The sequence below is a fragment of the Equus przewalskii genome, chromosome 31 (assembly GCF_037783145.1).
Source record: "Equus przewalskii isolate Varuska chromosome 31, EquPr2, whole genome shotgun sequence".
In the NCBI taxonomy this organism is placed as follows: Eukaryota; Metazoa; Chordata; class Mammalia; order Perissodactyla; family Equidae; genus Equus; species Equus przewalskii.
The window spans coordinates 1,222,718-1,246,366 of NC_091861.1; the positions used below are offsets into that span (position 1 = coordinate 1,222,718).

The window sequence follows — 23,649 nt, forward strand, 5'->3', positions numbered from 1 at the left end:
ACCTTCACAGGGTAATTGTCAACGATGAGGACAATCCTTTTCATGGATGAGGTTAAGCAAAGGCTGAGTCAGGAAAGCATCCTTGCTGCCCTTCTGCAGAAGAGACAGAAGACCCCACCCTGTCTGGCTTGGTTCCCTCCTTCATCCTTTCCCCGCGACAGCATACCCCAGTTTTGCCTGGGTGACCTCTCCGGCAATGAACTCCGACCTGTCTTGTTCTTTCCCCCCACTCTCCCTCTACCACAGCCAGCACTCAGCAGAGAATTCACATTTGGTGCCTTTTTCCTACCTTGAGTAAAGTTAAGTCAGAACTTTTATGAGGGGACTTGCACGCAGGCAGAGGTACCGTGAAGTGAATGAAGTTTAAGACTAAGGGCCCTGAGGCTCTGGGAGGCTCCTTAGCAATCTTGCATTTGTCCTTGTGACATGTTCTTCACATGCGTGCGTACATCACACGCACACCTAGACTTCCAGTCTATAAACTTTGCCCCCACACCAGCATCTGTCCCCGTCTCACACACACACCCCGCACAGTCACAGCCCTTCTCAGACCGGCTCTGCTGTCAGGCAGCCTGACCTGGCCTAGAAGATTCCATTCCCCAAATCCAATCCCATCGGCCCTTCGCAGGCTCCTCTACCGACATCAGCCCTCTGTGTCTCCCCATCTGTTTACGTAGATCACGACTTCTCTGATCCCTCTGAGCTTTTCTTGACCAGAATCTGGGCTTGTGCAGATAAGAGCTGTGGCTCTGCCTTGGCTCGCTTCTTTGTTTTTTCTAAGACATCCTCTTTCTAGGCATTTTTCCCCCCACTGAGAATACAGTTCTCTCCTGCTTTTAAAGGCACATGTCACGGTACAAAATAGAATTCTATTTGGTAGTAAAAATCACAGCACTACTGAAAATTGTAATGTAAAACTAGGCAGCAGAATTCAAGGTCAGTCTGATAAGACAGATCCCTGAGCAATTTTACCTCCCTTTGAAATGACGACTTGAAGTGAATTCCAGATTACTAGTTCACTTCAGTTACTCAGTTAGTCCATCTTCGCTTGAGCATTTCTCCCTGCCCTCAGGTGATGTTAGGGAAGCAGCTGTAGAAGCTTTCTTTAAATGCATCAAATAAGCAAGCTCTTTCCTGGCCCAGGGCATTTGAATCCACTTTTCTGTCAGCCCAAAGCACTCTTACCCCACACTCATGAGTAGGCTGGTTCCTTCCCACCCTTCATAACCCAGTAATCAGTATCCCCTCTTAAAAGAGATCTTCCCTGACTATTAAAGTAAGTCCACTCTCTTCTCTTTGCACATTTTGTTTCCTTATCAGAATATGCAATTTTATATTGTTTGTTTACTTCTTTGGGGTTTTTTTCTGTGTCTTCCTTCAAACCACAGCTCCATGAAGTTGAGGACCATGCCCATCTTTGCCTTCAGTGTATTCACAGCACAAAGCACGGTCTGAGGGAAGATTGTCACTGCCGTCACAGCAAGCCAGATCACCATACTTGTGCTGGCTTTTCTCACAGTCCGGACAAGAGAGGTGTAGAATGTTTGTCCCAGGTTCCTGGGAGCACAGGGACAAGGGAGCTTTGTTCTTATCAGGAGTTTTCCTTGAGGTGTCACTGGTAATGGTGTGGCATCTCCAGGACCTCCTTTGCCTCTCCTCCCAGGACTCCCCAACAGGCCAGCTCTCCTGTGCTTGCTTACTGCCTCAGAAAGGGCAAGCCAAGGGCAACTGACACCACATGGGACTGACTGGTCTTACCAAGTTCCAGCTAGAGCTCCCCTCCACTTGGGACAGTGGAGTTCCAGGAGATGCAGGCACTATTTACATAACTCTCCCCCATGACACAGATGGAGCAATGGTCCACTTCAACACCAGGGACAGCTCCCCTGGCCTGAGGGAGGCGAGGGGACTTCTTGAGCCCTGGTGAACACGGTTTCTGGGGTTCAGCCCCCTGCCCCATGCTCCTCCTTTGCTAGAGCTTTGAGCCACTCTTCTTCTGAACTTCAGAGGTCCAGTGAGCCATTAGAAGGGTATATTGGGTTCAAGGCCAGGCTTCACTCAGCCCTAGAGCTCAGGGGCTTTCCCTTGTGATCCAGTCTCAGACTTACACCTGGTACATTGGGAATGTAGTGTGGCAAAGGGTGGGGGACTGTTCAGAATCCCCATCAGGAATTTAGAGTCTAGTCAAGTCTGGGTAAATCTTGGCAAAATACTAACTGGGAAGTTTTTTGTTCCAGCTGCTTTTTCATCCTGTTTATTCCTACAGAATGGGATATTTAGATGGATGCTGGCTCAGAATATCTTAGAAGCTAGAACTTACCTCTAAGATTAATGGGAACAAAGTAGGGTCCTTAAATGTCTTGGAAATTTCTAGGACCCAAGTCCTCCATTAGCCTTTAAGGATATGCGCATCCTTAGACACTTAGAGTGAAAACAAGGCTCAGAAACACGGACTGTTCCCCCCGAAATAGTCCCCCCGAGGCAGCTGTGACATATTTAGTGGTTCTGAAGCCAGTACAACTCTGTAGTCCTTGTGCCTTGAGATAGCTATGGACGTAGCTCAGAAGGTGTCAACCCCGATGTCCCTATGTATAGCAGCTGGCAGGAAAAACCATCCACAAAGGTTCACATTTGATGCAGAGTCAACAGTTTCTTAGGAGTTTTGCACTGCAGTCAGAGTATTGCAACCCAAGGGAATTAGCAGGTGAGTGCAGACAGGGACAGCAAAAGAGGCCTTTCCTGGACCTCAGCATTGTATTGTGTTGTACTTGTATCTTTGGTATCCATTGACTGAGAGATAGATAATGACAAAAAGATGCTTTGAATTCAGTAATGCTATTAAATGGATTTATATCTAATTAAATTAGATGCAGAAGCATCCACATCCATTTTCAAAACATTATGTGTATATTTATGTGAGACATTACACATTCAGTCTACAGTCAGTCTCTGACAGACATCTGGATACCTGGACCCCCGCAACAGCACAGCACTGTCCAGGCATTGCAGCCCTCATATTCTCACCAGGAGTTTAAGGCACAATGGCAAAGGGCCTAGCCCTTCAGGCATGATGCAGACAGTATCAATAGGATTTGTTCAATGGGGTGACAAATCTAGGCAGTAGTCATGCACTCAGGAATCAGAAACCAGGTGGATGCTGAGACTGTGGACTGAGTTAGGGGAAGCATAGTGCGTGGATCAGCTCCAGGGAGGGAGACTAGCAAGAGCCAGGTATGGTGTGAAGAAATCGCCAAGCAGACTAGGGCTCAGGGCAGGACTCTGCTTGGCAGAGGCTATTAGAGGTAGGAGAGCTGGAACAAGACAGGCGGTGGATGGATGGAGCATCACAGGATGTGGTGGCATGCAACAACTCTAGGGGCATACAATAGGTCAGGGTCCCCTGGGGGCTGGTTGGGAGCAAAGGACATTGGTGGGCATGGAAAGTTAGCAGACATGGCACAGCCACGGCATCCTGAATCTGCAGGGTGTCCAATTTAATTCTCAGAGCTACCGGATGGTGGATAAGGCTGAGATTGCAGGCATCATCAGGATTGATTCAGGATCTGGGGCTAGACTTAGCCGGCCAGTGGGGACATCAGAACATTCAGCTCTGAAGGCAGAACATTCAGCCTTCAGAGGCAACAAGGCCTTGGTGACAAGCTTGAGAGAATGACAAAACACCCCGGCCTCATAAAACAATGTCACCCAGACTCAGAACACATAAGCACACACTCCCCAATAGGGTAAGAACTCAAGTAAGTTATTTAGGGGGGGAAAAAAGGAGAGAAGGAGAGACATGGAACAATTTCTGAGTCCCTCTCTTTTTTGTACTCTACATGCATAATGGCATTCAGTGGGGGAAAACATTAATACTTGGGGCCTCGCTTCCAAAAAAAGAATACAAGAGTGAAACAGCTTTATGGGCAGAATCTTTGTGGGCTCTCTTGATTCAAATCCTTATTGTAATTCAGGAGCCAAAAGCTTTTCCACACCGCCTCCACAACTCAGATTGAAGCTGCCTCTCCAGACTGGAAGAAACAGCCCCCTTCCCGAGCCCTACAGAAACACTTCCACATCCTTTGTCTATGCATCAAAAACAGGATGATTAATGTAGATGGCGGTGACACTTTAAAAAAGATCCCTGAGACCCAGGGATGTTATCTAACTGGAAGTGTCTCGAAAATGCTTTTCACAAACCTCAAAGCGCCCTCCATCAAACGCGTCCAGTGAAGCAGCCACGAGAGGCCAGGACAACACATGGAAATGAGCAGTGTTCAGAATAGTAAAAAGTCCTAGGAATGGCCTAACTCAAAACAGTGCATCGTGGTGGGGAGGGAATTCTGCCCTGAGACCAGCACTCATGGATGGTAATAAATAAAAACTTCGGAAAGAAGGAAAAAGCCCAAGCCAGGAATAGGGCAAACACATGGCTGGTTGGAAGCCTCACTGTGACTCTGACAGGTGACACACACTGCCAACCCCACCTGAAAAGGATTGCTTTTTGGCAAGAGAGGATTATAGTTAATTCAAGAGGAAATTTTCAGGTGCAGCCCCTAATCTTCTCTCTCGTCTGTGCTAGCTCCAATCCTTTTGAGGCAGTGAAAATCGCTACTCAGCCTGGAGTTTCCAAGTGGCCCAGGCACTAAGGCAGGCACTTAGGTAGACCCTGACCCAGGCACCCTTCTACAAATCACACAGGGTTGCCTCCTCAAAGCATGAAGGAAAGCCTATTTTCTTTCCCTCTGGCCACTCGCATCATAGGAGGAGGCATGGCTGGTCTTCCTCCCACTTCATCAACCCCCTCCCCGACACTGGTAAAGTTCAAAATGTAGAGTTCCTCCCCCGAGTCACCAGGCTTTAATAAATAATAAGCAGAACAGCACCAAGAGCTGGTCATTTGCTGTCCACCAAGTGTGGGCTCTCTGCCACACATTATCCAAAGGAACATTACTGCCTAATGGTTCCTGGTGTGGGAGATACATCTGGTTGCCTACCTACCCCCTCCACTCCCCCTTCTTTCTTTCTAGGGAACCCTGACTAACCTCTCCCCCACGAAGCTCAAGTGACACCTGAGAGACTGACCTACCCCTGTCTCCAGAGGGAGGTGCCGCTGGGTCTGAAGGAGTGAGAGCGAGCCCGTGCTTGCCAGAGATTGGCTCAGGAATGAGGCGCAAACTCACAGCCTTCCTCCAGCAAGTGCTCCTAGTCTGGGGGTGGGCATACAACCTCAGCCAGCCCAGGGGGCCGCAGGCAAGGACTTCCGATCCACGCTCTCCATCTCTCCTCATCTGGGTGTGAACAGGGACGCACAGTGGTCCTGTCGCTGCTGCTGGTAGCCATCTCAGCACCAGGATGGAAGCCACTCTGAGAACAAAGCTACACGTGGAGGCTGGTTAGGGAAGGAACGACCAAAAGTGCAGTCGCAGCCCCTGTCATCTGACCCCCAGAATCTGCCCCACCTCAGGACTTCTCCACACGTGAGATGATAAACACCTTTATTCTTTAAGCCAGTTTGAGTCAAACGCTCTATTACTTCTAGCCAAAAGCATCCTAACTGCTATATCTGGAGGAAATTCTTTCTTTCTTTCCCTTTCTCTCCCTTTCTCCTCTCTCCACTCCTTCTCTCCTTCCCTCCATTCTAAGGAGGCCGTCTAGGTCTGCCGGTTTTCTTGCTGTGTGACCTCAGGCAAATCCCTTGACCTCCCTAGTCCTCAGTGTCCTCATATTTAATGAAGGAGCTGAACTAGAATGATCTGTAAGATCCCTTCAAACTCTAAAATTGATGGTACCAGATTAAACTATAATACTGCTACTAAAAGACAAGTGTCATATTAAGTAGGTAAACTACTGAGATTAGTTCAAACTAGTTCAAGCTTAAGGCAGAGAGTTGCCAAGGCAATAAAGAAAGATGGCTTGAGAAGACACGAATCAACCTCCCATACACAGCAGGCTTCAAGTCAATGAACACAGAAAATCAATGAGGCGAAAACCGTGGACCCCTGAGAATGAATGAGGTGAAAATAAATTGACCACAAAACTGTATGTTCCCTTTTATACTCAGCCAAATAGACACTCTATACCCTGTCACTCGGTTGTGCCTCCTGGCTCTGACTATCCAAAGAAGATAAGGAGAAAGGGACCCAATGCCTTATTCATGAAAGAAAGGAGAGCAGAAAGCACTGGAATGACTGGACAAAGAAGGAATGTTATATGGGCCAAGAGGCTCTGAGAATCGATCTTATTGGCATTTTTTTTCCTTCTACACTCAGGTGGATGTTTCATTCCTTGTGCGTCTGCAGTTACCGTGCACTGCAGGGACCAAAGACTGTCTCAGCTCAGAGCAGTTTTGCCTCAAGAAAAAGACTGTCTCAGCTCAGAGCAGTTTTGCCTCAAGAAAGGACTGTTTGGGGGGGTTGGCTGCCTCTACCTCTCTACTGCCTCCAATAAGAAGGGGTGCAGAGACAGAACCACAAGCACAAGTGATTGGGTGGCAGACAATTTGGGGGTGAGAGCAGGACAATACTATCCATAAGGACCCAGGGACAAGCAAGGCATTCTGTGTCCCAGGCAGCCATGGCAGTGAGAGCTCAGGAGTGGTGCCTTTGTGACCCAAGTCAAGAAGGGGAGAGGATACTTATTCACACTGTCTGGGATCCCCACAGCAGAGACACTCCGTCATTTAGCATGGTCCTGACATACAAAGAAATTCTACAAATAGTTGTTACGTTGATAAACTAAAGTGGGTAAAAAAAATAGATCAACCAAGATACACTATGGCAACAAAGGAGATTGGAAATGGAACAAAGGTCGGAGTAGCGGAGATTGTGCCTGGAAAGAATAATGGATAGGAACTCAGCATAGCAGAAAAATATTTGCATTCCTCTTTTCAACCCTGGTGGCCCTTAGAATCACCTGCGGAGATTAAAAATAACAGTCAGGATGCTTGAACCCCATTCCAAGGAGTTTTGATTGGGCTGGTCTGGAGCAGAGTTGAAGTACGGAACCGCTGCAGGAGGCGAAAGTGTGGTTTGAATCAGCTCTTTGCTACTGGCTCTTCAAGTCCACAGGGCTTGACAAGCAATTGTTGGGGTGCATTTTATAGTATGAGCACATCTGTGCTTGTATCTCTGCACACCGCCACCAGAACTGTCAGTCCAAAACCCTCTCCTCCATAACCGTCATGGCTCCCCATTACTTGCAGGTTAAAAATCCTGGAACAAATTAATGGATTTCCGATGCTTTTGGTTTTTGTGCTTTAACAACAGCAATGTCATCCTTTACACTTAGACACGTCCCAGAGAGATTTCTGAACTCCAAAAACAAAGATTAAAAAGAAAAATTTTTTCAGAAACTTGAGTTATGAGCACTTGCTTCACAGGAAGAGTCTAGAAGCAAAGCAACATAAAGATTTCTGTCTTGGTGGACACGTTTGTAGGACTAAAGCGGGAATGCAAAAGCAGCTCTGGTTAAAGATCATTAGATTCTTGACTGACAGTCCACTGAGTGGGTGGGAAGCTCATCTCCCAGAGGCCAGCTCTCTTTAAGCTCATTAAAGTCTACTTAAAAATTACTTAAGCATTTTATCAGGAATATTAGTTTCTTCCCAGAAGGAAGGTGAGAAATGCATCATGCAAAAAGTTCTATCCAGATCAGGTTAGAGACAGTTTTTCCTTTCCAGTGAAAATCTTACAACTCTCAGAGAGTACTCCTCTTTTAAAGCAAAAAAAAAAAAAAAGAAATCATTCTGGCACCATCTCATACTCAACTCTAAAACCAGAAGACAATGAACAATGTTTTCAGACTTTCTAGAAAAAGTTGTCCGATTTCTATACCTGACAAATTTTTCATATGTAAGGGTAAACTAAAAATAGTTTTGTTATGCAAGGATTCTAAATGTATCCCATTTTATTCTCTTTCTGAAAAACTCACTCAAGGAAGTACTCTAGCATAACAAAAATTAAATTACAATAAAAGTTTCTAGAAAGAGGGAAGCAAACTGTGTAAGGATCATGGTGATTGATTAAGTAAAATCTAGAGTTAAATAGGTCTTGCTAATGTCACTGTAAAATGCAAAGTAAATTCTAAGAAAGACTTCTTTAAAAACAGAAGCAGCATGTGAGAAAAAGCAGTATGACTCTCTCCACTGTCTTTGTGACACTCATTCCCTCTCTGCTGGTTGGCAGTGTGCACCGAGGAGTATATAGGTAAGTGGCCCATAAGTCTTCTGCCTGGTAGACTCAACTTTTTTTCACATACTGATCGTAGCTTATAGTAAAACGCCTCTTTCCTCCAGCAGCATCAAAGATTGAGATGCTCTGAACCCATTCCTAAACATGGCACTCCTTAGGAATAACCCTAAAAAGACAATCAATAAATAAAGCAAGAGGTTAGAGTGAGGATGTAAATACAAACATGACCAGCATCTTGGATTTTTGCCCTCCTAATCTCAAAGCACAGAGCAGAGTTCAATTCCTCCAAAACGCCTTCCATAAAGAGGCTAAAGGAGGAATTGCCTGACACACAGTAGGCAATCCATACGCTTTTTTTGTTTTTTGTTTTTAACTTGATAGAAATCTACTTTGTTGGCTCATGTCAGAGGTGTTCCTTCTTGTTTTGTCCTCCCTAAAGGCCCAGGCATGGGTGTATGTCGCAGTTGTAAGTTATAGTTATTCTACGTGAGCGGCCACCCCAGCATGGCTATTGACAGACGGGTGCTGTGGGTCCTCGACTGGGAAGGGAACCCGGGCCCCTGGAGCACTGAGCATGGAACTTTAGCCACTAGGCCATCAGAGCGGCTCCCACACATGCTTCTTGAAAGGAATTAAATAGAAACAACCGACTTAGCTGATTTACCTTTCCACTGCAGGAACTTGTAAGAATACGTTTGGTAAGTAATGCGCAACCACAGTAAGTAATTGCAAAGATTCTTATTCACCTGATTCGCCAGCAGTCAAATCACAGTTAGAATCCTGGACTTCACTAGGAGCGCTCTACTCCTTACCTGAAAGCTTGGAACAGAGATGTTCCAGTGAGGAGCGCAGTGAACATCCCCCAGCATCTGGAGGTCACACCTCAGGCTCAGCCCCTCCTTGCAGCCCACAGCCGACAATCTCCCGCCTTACCCTCTCTCCCCATCTAAAGGGAATTTGAAAATCAGAAGACCCACTGGAATGCAATGATTGGAAGTTACCAACTTGTCTTTCTTCATACCACTCACAGACGTGAAAATGTTCAGCTAAGAACCCCATTCCTTACATACACACCCCTCTCTCACGCTCACCACTCCCAGCCAGGTACACTAGCCCAGTCCAACATCCTGAGTAACCAAAGATGTCACCGACAGAGGCCAAAAGTGACCTGAGCTCATGTGGCTCCCAGCCACCAACATTCAAATTCTGTCCTTTAGTAGATGTCATAGGAAGCCAGAGACCCTGCTCTAATCCTAGTCCTGCTTGTAACTCTTTTCTTATTCTGGTCCTCTTATCTGCAGAACGACAGATGAGTCCACTCAGTGCCTCGCACCAAATGTCGCTTTCCTGCTAAGCTGAGTCATTAAAAGGTCTGCAGGAGAGTGAAGGCCTATCCTATCAGATCTGCATCTGCATTTTCCGAAAATTCAGACAGGAGCTTGGACTTGTCTGGTTTGCTTGTCTTCATTACCCTCCTCAGATACAGTCGCTTTAAACCTCCAGGAGGTGAGCCCGGATTTTGCGGAGCTGGCTGGCCCAGCAGGAATTCAGAAAGAAAGCAGAACCGATCCCAGAGCCCCCCACTTCCCTGCGCGGGGAGGGCCTGGGGCCGCCCGGGGCCGCTGCTGTCCGCCTGGGATCCGCGCCGGGACCGCAGCACGGAGCCCATTCACCGCCCCCCGCACCCAGCCCCCCGGGCCTCAGTCCCTCCTCGTGCTCCGGGGGCGCCGAGCCCCTCGTCAGTGCTCTCCGTCTCCGTCTCCGGGCCGGCGGCGCACGCACGCGAACCTTGAAACCAAAGCACTGCGGATCCCTAAGGAAGGGAACGGGGCTCTGCTGCTAAAAAAAAAAAAAAAAGCTGAATCCACGCTAACGGGTCTCAGGGGAAAGGATGGGAATTAGCCCTCTCTTTCAGATTTACTTGTTGCTCAGGATGCCGAGGACTGGTCCAAAATTCCTGGGATAGCAGTAGGCGGGGGGGTGGGGGGGGGCACTGAACTTTCCACCCTGAAACGACAGTTGGTCTGTAATGTTCTCGAAGGTTCCGCAGGGCAAATAAGGATGAGAAAAACCTGGAAGAGAGAAGGGAAAAGAGAGATTCAGAGGAGGGTGGAGAAAACACCTAGTCAGCAAAAACGACGACGGCCTGTGACTGAGCGCTGTGGGCGCAGGCGCTGCTCTAGACGGCTGGGCTGGGACCGGCGTGCCACCGGACCTCCCCGCAGCATCCCCAGTGCGCAGACGAGGACGCCGAAGCACAGACGCGGGGAGCAGCCTCGCGGCCGCACGAGCTTCCAGCCAGAAGGCCAGCTCCTGAGCCGTCAGGAGCCCCCTCCGTAAGCTGCTCGCTTTCTGTTCTGCAGAACCAGGCTGGCTGGCAGGCCCTTGGGAATTTACCTGGTTTTAGGTAAATTCGAGCTCCTTGGCTTAGACAAGTCACTTAATCTCTGAGTCCCAGTTTCTTTCTCAGAAATGAGGGTGATAATTGCTGACTTTTCAGGAATGTTGTGAAAATCAAACGAGACTGTTTGCATGTAGTTTGCAAATTAGAAGACACTTAGCAAACATAAAATAATTTTATATTCTTCTAGGCCATCCCTAGCGCGGAGGCGTAAAAACATCTCCTGAGAAGGGTGCCCATGTGCCATCAGGAGCCCTCAGAAAAACTTCGCCTCCACCATTCGTCCTACAGACCCTGGAAAGCCTCTTCCGAGCAGGCCTCGTGCCCTCTGCGGAGTCTTGCTCGGTATGTCCCAACGCACTGCTGACTTTAGGCTGCTGCCCGCAGGCATTTCCTTGTAACTTAGAAACAAACTACCAGACGGCCAGTCAGTTCTGTGGTTAGTATCCTGGGGGGCAGGGAGCCCAGTTTCTTTTTCAAGCCTGAGAGCCACCAACTCCCTCTTTTTTCGCTGCCTGGGTCCCGCCGCCACAGCTGTTGTGGGGTCTTCTCGGGCCCACCTCCGCTTTCAAGCGCTGGATGCGGGAGCGTCTGGGACCCGTCCGGGAACCAGCCAGGCTCCTCGGGAAAGAGGAGGGCAGGCCGGCCGCACAGGGGGGGCTCGTCTGCTAGGGCTGCCATGACCACGTGCCCTAGACGGAGGGGCACAAAACCACAGCAGGTCGCTTTCTCACAGTTCTGGAGACCAGAAGTCTGAGATCAAGGGGTCCGTAGGATTGGTTCCCTCTGCGCACTCTGGGGGCAGCATCTGTCCCAGGCCTCTCCCTTGGCTGTAGGTGACCACCTTCTCACAGTGTCTTCACATTGTCTTCCCTCTGTGTCTGTGTCCTAATCGCCTCTTCTTGAAGGACACACTCATATTGGATTAGAGTCCTCCCTAATGACCTCGTTTTAACTTGATTACCTCTTTAAAGGCCCTGTCTCCAAATGCAGTCCCGTTCTGAGGTACTGGGCGTTAGGACTTGAATTCTGGGGGACACATTTCAGCCGATAACAGCTGGCCTGCAAATGGGGTGTAACCTCTGCAACACAGCTGAAAGCGAACACTGCCCTGGAACCAGCATAGGAAGACCGGGCCCCATGCAGGGAAGCGCTTCTGGAAGAGGCACTCTGCAAGGCGGGCTGTGGTGCCCACGCCAGGTCTGCTTGAGTTACACGCGGATAGTGCTCTGCGCACAGTGGGCGCCTGCTGAGGTGTTCCTCATCAGTTAGGGGTGATGCCTGTCACCTGTTATATAGGTATCTGTGGCCCATGAAGATGCATGCCAAAACTTTTAGTAACGCCTGAGAGTCAGGAAAAACTTGCATCTTTAATAAAAATGGCATGCTTTTTTCCAAGAAAATGTCCATTCTGAAATTGAGAATATTTTCCAAGTGACCATATTTCCCTTTTTGCTCTGGTAACCAGAAAACTTAGATACACATTTATCAGTCAGTCTTGGTAGCAGTGTCAGAGTTTATGACCTGTGTATCCCCATACTTTCCTGGCTTATGGTCTTCTGGTCCTATCCATACTTTCTCCAGCCTGATTCCGTACTTATACTTTCTCTATTATCATGCAATACATATTCTAGATACCATATCCAGCCTATTGTGGAACATGGTAAGGAATATAAACAAATAAAATAAGTAAATTTTTCAACAATCCTCTGTCTGGGACGCTTAATAAACAGTACCGTTTACTGCAAATACACCGACTTATAGGAATTCAATGAGAATTAACGATATAGCTGCTCTGGAGAACTTTAAGCTACTTCAGAAGCAGAGAATTTATCAGTAAAGCCGCAACAACCAAGGAAGTTAATATTCTTCTGAAAGCAGGTAACAGCCCAGCTCTTGATGTCTTCCCTCGACCCCTGCCCTGTTCTGCTTCTCCCCTGACCCCAGCCCCAGCACTCCTGTTGCTTTATTTTCACAAGTTTTTTTTGCTTGGTTTTGGGTTTTTTTGGTGAGGAAGATTGGCCCTGCCTAATATCTGTTGCCAATCCTCCTCTTTTTGCTTGAAGAAGATTGTCACTGAGCTAACATCTGCGCCCATCCTCCTCTATTTTATGTGGGATGCCGCCACAGTGTGGCTTGCCAAGCCATGCTAGGTCTGCGCCCAGGATCTAAACCCAGGAACCAAAAGAAGAATGTGTCAACTTAACCACTACACCACTGGGCCAGCCCCTTGGTTTAGCATTTTTCCCCTCAGAATAACTTACAAAATTACCCCTTGGAATCCTAAATTCAGAATGCCTAGTTGGCAAAGCAAAATCCAAATGATCAAAGGCAGTATTGTTTATTAGCATTATTAGATGCGTTAAAGAGTCTGCTTTCGTCTCATCATGGAGCACAGGCAAGGAAGGCTGTGCTGTCCAAATACTTCCCATCGAGGTGGCAGGAGACCAGACAGCACGAGGACTGGTGCCACCTGACGCTAAATTAGCACTTAACACACATCGTGAGCAGCTGATGTCCAGAAGTCAGCATCAAGCTTCTTGCTAACATGATGAGCAATGGCCATCTGTCCCCACAAAGCCAGGCGGCGTGACCTTCGGTCCCAGTCATCACCAGCATCGCTCCTTCCCGTGATGAAGGATGAGAAGAAAGAGCTGCTCTAATAATTTTCTGTTATTAGTGACAACAAAGACCAAAGTGCTTGTCCCTATTTTCACTACATATTTTCTCTTAAAAAAAATAGAGGAAGAGTCAACAGGAACCTGGACAGCAAGTTAAAGCTTAGAGATGTGATTCTATTTCTCAGAAGGAAGATGTATGTATCTAATTAGTATGCACTCAAAGAGCAAAGCAGATCGCACGCATTATACCAGAAATTCCTTCATGTTTTATTAATCTAAACTACATGAAAATATCTAGCTGGAACAAAAGCCACAGCTCAAAACCTCAGGCCACTGAATCTCTATTGACAAACAGCAAGTCACTCGAAACTCTGTGACGATTGTAGCACAGAGAACGTAAACGATGACAGAGGTAGGTAGAACAGATCACTACAAAGATATAACCTTGCCAGTGAGGGCTTTGTAATCTCGACTGACTCATTAAATCCTATGTGAATCGGATGCCTTTCCCCATTTGTCGCCTGCATTCTTTTCTGTGCCTGTCATACAAGGGATCTTAGCATCATCAGAACAAAAAAGGGGGAAAAAAAGTAAGCGGCTGCCTCTCAGTGGGAATCCATCATTTGACAGAGAGTAAGATAACCATGTCCAAGATCAACAAAACCAGACACTATGAAATGTTTCTTTAAGCCTGACTGGTTCTCACAATATCAAGCAAATATGTATGCAGTGTGTTATTTTTGTAAAGAATTCCATTTTTCCATAACCTTTTACTTAGCTCTCAGGAGTGAAAAAAAAAGTTTTTGTTTTTTTTTAAAATGTGAGTCATTCCTAAGAACTTGGTTTGATAGATCATTTAAAGAAATAGAAAACACATAATATAAGCATTGGTTGGTATATCCCTTAGTGTGAGTTGGATCACGAGGAAGAAACAATTCGCCATGACTTAAGCCACAAGGACTGTTTATTGTCCTCTCACAAGTGTCTGGAGGGGCGGGTGGCTTCTGGGTAGTCCAGCAGCTCAAAGCCACGCCCAAGGGCCCAAACTCTTTCCATTTTTGTGTTCCATCACCCTCTGTGGATTGACTGTTCATTCTAACGTTTGTCAGCTCAGAAGCCAAAGTTGGCTAACAAAGCTTCAGGTGTCATACTCTCTCACTGACTTCCCAGCAAGGAAGAAAGGGCAGGGGCACAAGCTTTGTCCTTGCCAGGCTCCCTCCACTCAGGAAGGGAAGTGCTCTGTAGATTTCCCCTTGGATCTTACTGGCAGAACTGGGCCCATGTCCATTCAGAGACCAATCATTAGTGAGAATGAAAACTTTAGGTTTCGGCCAATCATCATTCCTTCCCAGAATGAAATCTCTGCCCAATGCTCGCCAGGGAGGGATATGGGCAAGTGACTATTGGGGAGGCAAGGGACACTGTCTGTTCCAATGGGCCGGGGCCCAGCCTCCTGATTCTCCAAAAACTCTCCTATCACATGGAACTCCCTTGGACTTTACGGAGAATGCCCATGTCAAACAGCTGCACACCAGATAGCACATTATATTCAAAGTGCTGTCCTCTGTCTTCCCAGGCATTTTCCTACTTTTTCTCAGTCTTCTATGGGTCTAGCTGTGTATTTTCCCTCTGGCAGCATCTGCCTGTTACTCTTAGATTTGTCTCTCAGTCTTCTCCCTTGTCACCGCCCGTGTTTGAATAACCTTGCCCTTGTGCATCTACTGACCTACTTATATTTCAGGAAAACAAAAACTCAGGCGAGTCGGCTTGTAGTTCCTATATTCAGGTTTATATTTTGAAGCTGTGACTTCAGTCTCTTGGATCAGAGCTGACAAGAGCTAGGCCAGTTCCCTCGATGGCCACAGAGACGAAGGCAGAGGGCAGAGATGGGGACTCATAGAAGTGCTTGTCTTTGGACTGCACGGTCTGTAACCCACTTGGCCACGAATGTCCCTTGCTCATTTATCTTCCAAGAGCACCTATTAGATACATTTAGTTGGAAAATGCCAATCTTCTTTGAAAGAAGTGTTCCCGTCAGACTGCCCAGTCACTAACAGCTGCTTTCTGCCCCTCCCCTCACAGCAGGGCCCAGCTCCACACCAGGCCTCCTGACCTAAGGCAGGATGCACTCCATCAGCTCCACTCCCACACTCTGTGGCTCTTGTTGCTTGCCCAATGCTAGTAGAACATTATCAGAAAACTGTTGGTTTCTTAAGAAGGAAGGAAGGAAGGAAAGAAGGAAGGAAAAGAAAGCCAGATCTGCCCGGGTGGGTTGTTAGCAAAGGGAGACGCCCCCTGTAGGAAGAGCAGCAGGACCTTCAAGCCCAGAGGGGTGTGCTTGGTGACTGTTCTCACACTATCCATCTCGGCACAAGCCAGGCTGGCTCTGCTGGGGCAGGCTGGGGGGGGGAGTGGGGAGGGGTCTGCGCTCCCTCCCCCAAGGCCCAGTATCCACAATTCCAAGTTCATCTTGAAATCCTGCGCTACACACAGCTGAGGCTTGCAACACATCAACGAGGCTTTTCCAAAGAGGCAAGAAAAAGGAGATAAACAGAAGTGATTACAACTGGATGATTTAGCTCACTATAAATGGGGTCCATGTCCAGGCTGACTCTAGGCTCACCTTGTATCAGAAGCCATTTGCAACAGAATGCTAAAACAGGGGCTCTCTGGAGGGCCAGCGGCTGACAGCAACACAAAACTCTATAGTCATGCTTCTCAGCTGAGGGTGATTTGCCCCCCAGGGTACATTTGGCAAGTCTGGAGACATTTTTGGTTGTTACAACTGGGGTGATGCTAATGACATCTAATAAACAGAGGCCAGCGGGGGTGGGGAGGTGGTTCCTAAACATCCTACAAGGCACGGGACAGGCCTCACAGCAGAGAATCATCTGGCCCAAATTCAACGGTGCTGTGATTGAGAAAACCTACCCTAGAGACGTTAAGCCCGCCTTTGGGGGAAAAATGGGGAGGCTGTGGTCCCGGTCCTGCCGTTGGCCCATCATCTACTGGAGACTTGTAAGGGAGGTGAAGACGGGGCAAAGGATCATGTGTTAGAAAGTCCTTGGTGATCTCTGTGGTTCATGGGAGAGGGAGGAAGTGCTTCCCCCTCCCTTGAAGGCTGAGCGAGAGAAGGCTTCAAGAAACCCACACCCACCCGCTTGATATGGGGCCTCTGGGACGTGTGGGAAACAGGACCTGGTGTCTGGCTTTTCTGGGGTAAAAATCTAAACATAAGAGGCTAACTCGTGTTGCACTGGGAGCAAGATACACTTCTACCAACCACGGAAAAGGGCTGGCCTGGGGCTGTCTTTAAAAAAAAAAAGGACCCCACCTACAGGGACCCTTTGGAAGAACAGACCTTCCCTAGCACAGGGACAGACTGGCAGAATCCAGGGGATGTGGCACAGAAGAGGTAGGCTATAGCATGCGCACAACCCCCTGGGGGCTGACGAGAGCTCTGCCACTTTCTCTCCAGGTCAGAAAGGGAACCCTCAGGAACGCAGGTTCATGCGCGTGCTTTACGTCGGGAGGGCCTTGAATCTGCCCTTGTGCGTTTCTTTTAAATTCTGGTGCTTGTTTATTAGTAATAAGTTACTTGTGAATCCACCTCACAGCAGATATTAACAGTCTGACAACTGAGAACCAATGCCAGCTATTGAAAAGGATTCAAATCCTGACTCTGCCACTTGAAATCTTTGTGCTTTGGATTCCTTATCTGTAAGGCAGGTCTGTAGCTAGTATGTGGATTAATAAGACAGATCACCCAGCACAGCAGAAGTGTTCAATAAATGGCAGCCTTCTGTGCATGTAGACGTGGCCTAAAATGGAATCCATGGAATGGCAACGCATAGAACTTTTCTCTAATTTTACTTGGGCTCTTACTGTAGAAAAAATTATGCGACTTTTCTGCTCTTATTGCCAGACTAAGGTACATGTCACAGTGTTTCCCAGGGCTATATGTATCTTTCAGTCACAAGAACAGAAAACCAAACTAAATGTACCTTAAAACACAGAGCATTTATTATCTCACATAACAAGAGTATAGGTGGGACAGTTCTGGGATTAATAGGCAACCAGATCTATGTAATCAGGAATCTTTTTTTCCACTCTCCCATCCCCAGTGTTGTGGCTTTTTGTCCTCAGGCTTATTGTCTCAGGATGGCTGCAATAGCTCCAAGCATTTTATCCTTACACAATACCATAAAGAGGCAGGAAAATGAGGAATTTTCTAACATTTTCTTTTGAAAAGCAAAAATCCCTTTCACAGAGGATCACCACTCAGCAATCTTCCTTTCACATCTAATTGGCTGGAATTGCATCACATGCTTAACTGGGAAATGAGACCACTAGGAAGGGCTTGGACCAATCACGATTCACCCCAGGAGTGAGGTGGGCCCTCTTCCTTGAGTACAAGGACAGTGGAAGATAGCAGACAAACAATTGTGGTTGTTATACCACTCAAAATATCTCCAGGCTAAGACATTGTGAGAGCCCCATCAATTTCACCGCTGAGGCTGGGCGAATAAAACAGCAGGCGTAATGGTTACATATGGCAATGGGGTGGGAAGACCTGAGCTTCTGCTGGGATTCCTACCAGCAAGCTGACCATCAGAGAAGTTAGTTTCCTTTGCCTCCTTCTGGATTGTCCTTCTCCCCAAGTTTCTGTCTCTCGTTTGGCCAGATATGCACTTTTTTAAAGTAATGATTTGACTGTTTTTGTCAACATTATGTATACTTAGTATTTTTTTTAATCAGCAGTACAAAAAAGAAAAAGCAACAAGGGCTGGCTTGGTTGCCTAGTGGTTAAGTTTGCATTCTCTGCTTCAGCGGCCCAGGGTTCGTGGACCACTCATCAAGCCATGCTGTAGAGGCATCCCACATACAAAATAGAGGAAGATAGGCACAGATGTTAGCTCAGGACCAATCTTCCTGACCAAAAAAAAAAGAAAGGCAACAAATCACCCCACATCCCACAGCCCAAAACTAGCTAAACCTAACATTTGACAAGCATAATTGAAGACATCACTATGCATGTGGAATAGATATGGAGATGGAGAGCTAGATAGAAGAAACAGTTTAATAAGGATGATATGCTATTTATTCTTTTAATAATTGCAAGCATTAAACTTAATTTTATTTGATTTTAATCAGCAGAAAAAACGAAGTGAAAGTGAAAGTATTGCAGAATTTAGACAAAAATTTCATTTCCTAAAATATCTAAGATTTTTAAAAAGAGGAAAATAAAATGTTCATGAAGCTAGAATACTTTTATTTTTTAACTACAGGTTGAAGTTAGGGCAGAGAGGGCCAGGGGATGGGGTAGTTACGCTCCTCCCATCCCCACCCTCCACTTCCAATGGTGATATTATTTTTATTTCGTCAAGGTTTGTGACAATCACACTCTGCTCAGTCACTATCACTCTGGGCCAGATGTTTTGAACATATCTGTCTTGCTCTCTTCCTTCGGGCCTTTTAGAAGCAAAGTGTCCTGAAAGCAATGCCTCCCACCCAGACTTTGCCAGGCTCTTTCTGAGCCTCCAGCTAGGCAGACGGCGACACCACCCAAGTCCAGCCGCACACCGCCAGGCCTCATTCTGAGCTTTTTTTTGCTGTTCCTTTCTCTCAGACTAACTAGGTTCTATCTATTCTTCAAAGGCTATTTAAGCCCCACACCCCTAAGACGTCTTTTCTGTCTGCCCCATTTCACATCTTAATTTTTCCCTCTTCTCTGAAGTCCTCCTAAATGTACTGTCTGTGCCATTCATTTTATTATTCAGTCATTACTGTCTGTTTCATACACCTATGTATTATTTCCTCAGGGAAAGCATACGTTCCTGAGGGCAGGGACCAAATCAAATGTTGTCTGACAACTGCTCAGCTGAACTAGCCGTCCGCAGAGTGAAACACAAGCCACAGACTTTGGCGCAGAAGACTTGAAAGCACAGGTCTACCCCTGCTGGCTGACCACAGACCACATGGCTGCCAAGCCCCCCACACCCTTCGGCGGAACACACAAAAGCCTGTCTTCTGGCCTCTTGAAAGGAGGTGACCTACTGCAGGAAATAAAAGAGGACTGGACCATTTTCTGTGGCATCCATGCGAAGACATTTAGAAATGTTCACGCCAAAAGTTATTGGTCAACAAAAGGATGGTATTTTCGATTTATGAAAATCTATATTTATTCACTAATTTGACAAATATTCTTGAACAGTGACCATGTGTTAGACTCTGGCATTGCTGAACGTGATGTATGTGGTCTCTGTCCTCAAGCAGAACAAGGGAGTGGAAAACACAGACATCGAACCAATAAAACTATTTGACGGGCAATTCAAGGGAAGAATGTCAAGTGTTAATGAGGGCCAGGATCTGAGCGACCTGGTCCAGGAAGGCTCCTCTGAGGAAGGGCCACCTAACCCAAGAGCTGAAGAGGAAGTCCGAGTTCCCTTAAATGAAGCACAAGAAGTTCCTCCAGAAGGTTCGAGTTAAGGCAATCTTTGCGTGCAGGTGTGGAGTTAAATGTCACGCAGACAGAAGGAATGACTTCTTTAAAATGTTCAGCAATGAATTAAGGATGAGGAAGAGAAAATAACCAGAGGGGACATGTGTCGTGGTAGTTATTTGTCAGAAGGCTTGAAGCTTCATTATGAAACAGAAAATCAAGCTTGAATATCTCCTTAGCTGAGAAAATTAATAAATGTCTCCATTTTTATATTTCCACACTTGATATCATCGGCTAGTGACAAGGCTTAAAACAGAAATGGCCAGTTGCTTGCGATTCAGTTCTGGGCGATGACCTTCCCCACCAGCACGTTGAAGGCTCCTGCTGTCACCGCTGATTATATGAAAAGCCTTTATGGCTACATATTTTGATAATGTATTTGAAGAGTAAATATATTTACTCATAAAATATTCATATATTAGTTTTTTAAAATAAGGATTAACCTTTTATTTAAGACTTTGCATCAGGTATTTCATAATGCCCAGAAAAACAGGTATCTCTCATCACATTCACTAGATACATTCCAGCAGAGAGTGTGTGCAGGCGCGTGTGTGTGTGTATTCTTGGAGAGGGGCCCTAAATCAAGTACTATAATATGTTTTTCTCCACTGATTTCTACTAGGAGAATAAAAACGTTGAGCCAAAGGAACAAATAAATTCTAGAAGCAAAGGCTCTCTACTTGGTTGTTGCAGAAACACCAACGCTATGCTTTTGGAACAAACGGTGTAGCCACTCACCATTGACCAAATAAGGTCCTTCTCACCTCCGCTCTATTTGCACATGCTCTTCCACGAGCCCCCAACCATCTCCCTCCCACCCCCACTGTGGCTCTGCTTTACCTGGGACCCAAGGCTCAGCTGATCGCCACAGAATCAGCTCGTCAGCTTGCCAGCTGCCTTAAAAATTCTAACTCTGTAGGCGGAGGATGAAGCCAGGGAATATGAACTTTGGTCACCTTCCTAAGTCATTCCAAAGCATGGGCAAATTGGGAAACCCTTGCTAACATCCTCCTCCAGTGCCACTTTCTCTTGGAAGCCCTACCTAATGTTCTCAGCTTCCCCTCTGTTCTCCCAAGCAACACATAAAAAATTATACACATAATATATGTAAAGCAAGATCTCCATCATATCACTCTTCCTAGTCCTCAGAACATTGTAATCCCTCGCAGGTTTGTGGAATAAATCAATAAATGGACCAATCAGGAGGAAGGAAGGGTTCTCTATTCTCTAAGATGAAAAGGTTAAGATGCCGGCCCTCAGGTGTCTGCTGAACGCTTCTGCTTCGCGCTGCTTCGTGCTTTCAGGCGGGCCCTCATCCACAGCCCCACAGGGATGGAGTAATCCACAGCCCCACAGGGATGGCCCTTCCTCCAGGAGCCCGGACTTCAGGGTCAGCTCCCAGCGGGGTTTTCTTTCCTTTTGACCAGGAGTGGGGTTGCAATATTCAACTTCACCAACAAACATGTAATTGTGCAAAATTGCAGACTTGAGATTCCAGGTACTGAAATATATCAAATTTGAATGAAAGAGAAACACATGTAACTTGGAGAGAATTCTGAGTAAATTTCGATAGAGTTCTACCACTAAACGTATCTCCTGGCTTCCACAAACACCATAATAGAGTTGTCATTTTCTCAGAATTAGCTGTTAAATGAGATGGGTATGGACACGTATCTATTAACAGTTCTGAAATCCTCACAGTAACAGGAAGTCAGAGTCGTTGCATGAAGAAAGAAGAAACAAACAGGGAAATAAATGTGTAAACAAGAGCATTACTCCAGCCAAGCGCTAACTCGAGTGTTGGTGGGCAGAAAGGCCCCGTTTGCTGCGCTTCTGGGACAGACTTCAGCCGCGCCGCTGTCTGTGAGAGCACTGAATAAATGGGAGGGAACGGTGCCCGTTCCAAAAAGAAATTTAAAAAGCAACCAGACGACATAGCTGTTTAGGAATGCCTGCATCGCGATCCTTATTTGCCATCGCGGAGCTTAAGCCTCGCCGCATACGCGCTCACAGCATAAACAGGAAGGATTAGGGTGACCCCACGTCCCTAAAGACTGAAGCCGTCCGGGAAAGGCTCTGGTTACCTTGCATCCTGAGCAGCCTGCCCCTTGATGACAAATGTCCCAGATTCGGGCGTTCTTTTGTAGTTCATGGGAAAGCACGACTAATCCGTGCAAGCCCGCGCGCACACGTACCAGCTCCATTCAGCTCCCGCGCACAAAGCGCCCGCCGAGCTCCGGGGGCGCGGGGCCCGGGCGCCGGCTCCACCCGCCTGCCCGCCCGGCCGCGCCGCTCTGCCTCCACGTGCGCGCGCCGCCGGCACCGCCTCCCTCCAGGAGCGGGGCGCGCGGGGAAGGTCAGGAAGGAAAGAGCTGGCTGCGTGTCCGTGGCCTCCGGGGTGAGGCTTCGGAGCTAAGAGAAACACGAGACTGACGAGGTGGGTCGTCTTCCTCAAGCCAGTTCTTGCTCTGTTCTACCCGGGATTCACCCCACTTTTTAAACCCTCCACCCAACGCTTCCCTTCCTCTTCGGTCCTCTTGGTTCATTTAGCGCTTTAAATGTATGGCTCTGTTCTAATGGTCATAACAACCCTGTGAGGCAGGTACATTTTGCAGATGAGGAAACTGAGGCACAAACTAGCCCTGGGAGCACTGGACTTAAAGAAGCACGGTCTTCACCACTAAGCCACCAAGCTGCGAAAACGTGAACCGTTTGTCCCAACCATTTTCAGATAAATGAATGAAAGGATGGTCTACAGGCGTTTCTCAATTGGTGACAAGTGATCTCCTTGGAATCCTGGAAAATGCTCGAAATAGTACGCTATTTCCTGGGAATAATTTGATAATTCAGAAAACAAGGCAGTGAACAAAATCCAGAAAGTGCAAGCAGATTTGTTAAGGTTTGGGGCAATATTAGTCAGAAAAGTGTACTGAATATGTGTGTTGGGGGGTTCGCTTTCATTAGTAATTAAAGAAATAAAATTAAACCGCAAAGAGATACCGAATTTTAATCTGGCCTAAAAAAAATAAAATAATAATACCTAGGGAAGATGAGTGTGCTGTCTCATGTACAGTTTGTGGGAATGCAAATTGAGTAAATTTATAAGAGATGATTTGGAAATACTTATCGAAGGCCTTAAAACGTGTATTTTTTGACCCAACAGATCTACTTATGGAGTTTTATCCTAAGGTAATAATTTAAAATACGCCAAATAATTTGGATAGAGGAAGAGTTAATATACCAAAAGACATGACACCAAAAGAATGCGAACAGATCTAGATGTCCAACAGGTGTGGTGATCCAAGCAAAGGAAAACTGCTTGCAGTATATGGATAACAGAAAAATGGCAGATTTTAACAGTGTGCATCTCACGATGTCTTTCTCTGGAAAAAAATTCTATAGAAATATGTCTGGAAGGGCATACAAAATATTAATGCCTAATGATTATGAGTTTTATTTTCTCTTTTCTGTTTTTCTATATTTTCTAACATCTTCAATTAGTATGTATTATAAGTAATGAAGTAAAACAAAACATTTATTTTTAAGAAGAAAACAAATTTCTCAGTTTCCCACATAAGAGCAAAGTGAGAGCAGCCTCTGAGTCAAAGGTGGAAGGCCCTCCAGCTGGGGGAGAGCACTCTTCAGGCTTCACGACTTCCATAATGGAATGTGAATCTTGCCACGCAGGTGTCTGGTACCAAAGCAGAACAATGTCCTTCAATCAACAAAGCAAGGACATCCACAGGTCTTGGGCTCTCACGAGGGAATCTGACTGGAAAGTGCTGTTATCCCAAGCTTGGCAAATGCCCATGCAACACAAGTGCGATTCCAAGAAGACAGTCTAAGGGGCGCGCTGTGCGCCGCCCTGTCCGTGCGCTTAGCACCACGCTCCTTCCCACCAGTTAGACTTGCGCTCTGCACGCAGACCTCATTCCT

The 23,649-nt window shown here is 46.7% G+C and overlaps 1 long non-coding RNA gene across 4 annotated transcripts in view; it reads right to left on the bottom strand.

The window, feature by feature from the left end:
* Positions 1-22,017, bottom strand: part of LOC139080582 (uncharacterized) — a 37,914-nt gene extending 15,897 nt beyond the window's left edge. For 3 of the 4 annotated variants that reach the window (XR_011535190.1, XR_011535189.1, XR_011535192.1), the window contains exon 1: positions 21,798-22,017. This is a non-coding gene — a long non-coding RNA (uncharacterized lncRNA). Of the gene's footprint in view, positions 1-10,110; positions 10,262-21,797 lie in introns of all 4 variants that reach the window. The other variant, XR_011535191.1, reaches the window with a different exon arrangement.
* Positions 22,018-23,649: the final 1,632 nt, after the last annotated feature.